Here is a 3,506-nt window from a genome sequence, read left to right on the forward strand (position 1 = left end):
CTCAAATTGAATAATTTTTTATTTAAATAATTGATAAAGATTATAAATTATTTATAAAATAAAATTATAATTTAAAATGTTTTGAATTTTAATAAGACAAATTCAAATTCATAGAACAAAATACTATAAAATTTGCAACAAAGTTACTACATAGTCACATTATTAAAAATGAAAAGTATAATCTATCATTACATTTAGTATTAAATTTCAATCCATCCCTAGTTTTCTATGAAAAATGAATTTCAATCCTTTTAGAACAAAACTGAACTATCCCTTAATTTTTTAAGCTAGGCTGTAGAATTTGTCATTATTATATATAATCAGGCTTCTAGTTAAAATAAAAGAAATTAGTAACCGTACGTCTTTATATTATATTGTTCTTACTCAAATCATGTTATAGATAAGCCACAATAGTACAAACTAAGCTTTCCTCAAATAAATTGATACGAAAATTGGACACAAGATGAAAATTGCTTTATTAGAATCCCAAATTTCCACATCTTGCATCATACTCCATAGAACTTTTTATCGCATATTACCCTCTCGCAAAACATCAATCATATTGTAGATTCTCTTGGAATCCTTTGCTTCAATCTGCATACAACAAATATAATTATAGTAAGAGATTAATTGTTATATACCGACGGTGGAAATAGAGGAAGTTGTCTTAAATTTTGAGCACCTTTTTAGCAAGAAATAGTACAGCATCTGGAACTCCCACCATAGGTGATGTCAAATGATACATATGAAAGGCATGACCCGATAAATACTACTCTGGAACTCCCACCATTTCAACTTGATGCTCAGGGTCCCTGATTAATTGTATCTAACAAAATTCATGGAAAGAAAGGGAAACTCCAGTAAGAATCTGTGGTTCTTTTAATATAGAAAGAAGAATGGGAAACTATGTTGTACCAAAATGAACCGTGCAATGTGATCTAACGCACCTGATCCATATCGAAAGAGACCCCCCAACTTATTGAAGCAAGATATCACAGCCTTGGCAGTTTCAGACGCGTCAACTTTGTTTGCTTGATGAGACTCTAATACCTACAATCTTGGAAGAATGCATCAGATTATAATATTGCATTGAACAAAAGCTTTATTAAAGGATGAGAACCAAAAAAATTGATGAATTCATGAAACCTAATGTTACTTTTAGCAACATGAGAGTTTAACAGAGAATTTATACAGGAAGATTTGCTTCTGTAATAAGTAAGGTAATAATTTAAACGTAAATGCAATTTATCTTTCCAATCACAATCCATGGGACTGTACTCTCTAAAACAATTTCTGCAAAGTTAGTTGTCAATCCTACTTCAACATCCTGCAAATTTTATTGGTTTTTTTGGTTTCTATATTATTATCGTCAAACAGCTGTAATGGAAAATTGGAAACTGGACTTAAATTCATAGAAAACACAATTTCACAGCCAATGAAAGCAACACCAGTCACCAAGTAACAACTGAAGCTATAAACAGTATAAAATGGAATCAAAAGAGCACTAACAAAGAGCACTAACAGTATATTGAAAAAGGAGGGTTAGATGATGCTGCTAACACTCCTTGAGAAGACAAATGCTTGGAAGAGAATTACCATGGAGGAAGAGTCGGTATTTGTAATCAACGCTTCAAGATGTCAAGTTGCCGCCACTTGTTAGAGGATTGCTTGGCTAGTTTCTCAATGTCACTTAACTCCCCATCTCCTAATTTTTCCTCAATTTTCAATTCTAATTCTCATTTCATTTCTTTGCTACAAAAAATTGCATCAGCAAGTAGTTTTGTTTTTCTGTACACCAAAATGGCAGATCACTCTGTACATAAATGAACAAGTGTGCTCTGCACCCCACCAAAACAAACCCAAAAACTAAAGCCGGTAGAAACACGAAATACTCCAGCAGAAACAACAACTTGGCTGAAAAACAATAAAAAAACTGAATCAGGTAAACAAGTCAGCTAACCAAACAATAGAAAGGCATTCACTTGTTATCACTTACTTGTTATACCCGCCAATAGTTGCACTTCCTCGAGAAGTTCAAAAATATGTAAAAGTTGGAGACCTAACATTGCCTGCTGGAGTGCAATTTTTCTTGCCGGCACTTTTAGTTCACCGCGACACAAAGCTATGGGGTGATGATGCTAATGTGTTCAATCCATAAAGATTTTCTGAGGGTCCTCTAAAAGCAACCAATGGAAGGAAGTCGTTTTTCCCATTTGGAGGGCGTCCAAGACTTTGCATTTGACGAAACGGTAATAACGACGATAATTCTATGCTAATAGCATTTTATCGAATACCTTGTGAGCAAGATTGAAAGCTGCATTTTCTTCTCCTCGTCGCTTCAACCGCTAAGCATTCCTCCATTCTCAGCTTTATGATATCGTATGCCTGCTCTAACTTTAACTCAAACTGAAATTTATATTGAAATCGAATCACAATCAGTTGTAGCATAACACGTAATGGAGTAAAAACCGTAAAAATGCAAAGAATCACGAAGCAAAACTAACCTGCTCTGAGTTGAAATTTCGAGCGCAAACAGACTCTGAACCCTAACGTGAATCGAATCCTGAATCGTTAACAATTCAAATCAGTTCTGAAATCCAAATCCAACCAATTTGAGACCAACAGAATCTACGTCGTAATTGTTGTTGTTGCGTAAGAATTGAGAGGGAGAGAGCATGAGTTTGAGAGTGTGTCGCACAAGAGAAACCGAGAAAGCTTGAGCCGATGCGCGTGAGAAAAAGTGCTTCTCCGCTGAAGCGCTTCTGAACAAGTTGTGTTTGCTCTCACCGAAGAAGCATTTTTAGGTCACTAATAAGTATCTATCTTAATCTTTCTTTCTATTTATCTTTTTTTAATTTTATTTTTTAAAATTTTATATCTATTATAGAAATAGACCAAATTATATTTATTATATACAACTATAAAAATACAAAACAAATGAATAACTATTTATTTTTCTTCAAAATAAATTAGTAAATCAAATTATCAATTATATAATTTTAAGCACACCTAAAAACTAAAAGAGAAATTACAAAATTTCAAAATATTTTAGTTATTTATTTACTAACTCTTTATTTATAAAAATTAATTTTAATATGAACATCTGAATCTAAATAGAATAATATGAGAAAGTAGTCTCTTAACTTTAATTGGTAATAATATATTAATAAATTTTTTTCCATGCTTCAATAAAATAGTAAAAATAATTTATAAAATTAAAATTATTTAATAATATTTTAACTATAGTCAAATATAAATTCATATAACACATTAATTTCTAAAATTAAAACTTTATAATAAAGAGAACCAATATAATTCACTATAAAATAAAATGTATATTAAATAAATGAGATTAAATTTAAATTTAAAATAATTTTAAATCAGCGAGAATTATAAAGGTCCCAAACAATGTAAAAGTTAAAAACTCAAAGTAAAATTTCACTACATACCGATGAATTAATAAATTTAAAAATAAATCATAAGACAACAAATTCACACAAATCACC

General features: G+C 30.9%; 1 long non-coding RNA gene across 3 annotated transcripts; it reads right to left on the reverse strand.

The window, feature by feature from the left end:
- Positions 1 to 332: 332 nt before the first annotated feature.
- LOC131606567 (uncharacterized) lies at positions 333 to 2,784 on the reverse strand. Of its 3 annotated transcripts, none has more exons than XR_009284881.1 (6): positions 2,505 to 2,784; positions 1,997 to 2,394; positions 1,597 to 1,914; positions 948 to 1,050; positions 683 to 826; positions 333 to 594 (listed from the first exon to the last, which is right to left on the reverse strand). It is a non-coding gene; the product is annotated as an uncharacterized LOC131606567 (long non-coding RNA). The 3 variants fall into 3 exon arrangements; XR_009284880.1 differs by having other exon boundaries at positions 1,997 to 2,406; XR_009284882.1 differs by having other exon boundaries at positions 948 to 1,057; positions 1,997 to 2,406.
- Positions 2,785 to 3,506: the final 722 nt, after the last annotated feature.

This window comes from Vicia villosa, linkage group LG5, assembly GCF_029867415.1.
Source record: "Vicia villosa cultivar HV-30 ecotype Madison, WI linkage group LG5, Vvil1.0, whole genome shotgun sequence".
Lineage (NCBI taxonomy): Eukaryota > Viridiplantae > Streptophyta > Magnoliopsida > Fabales > Fabaceae > Vicia > Vicia villosa.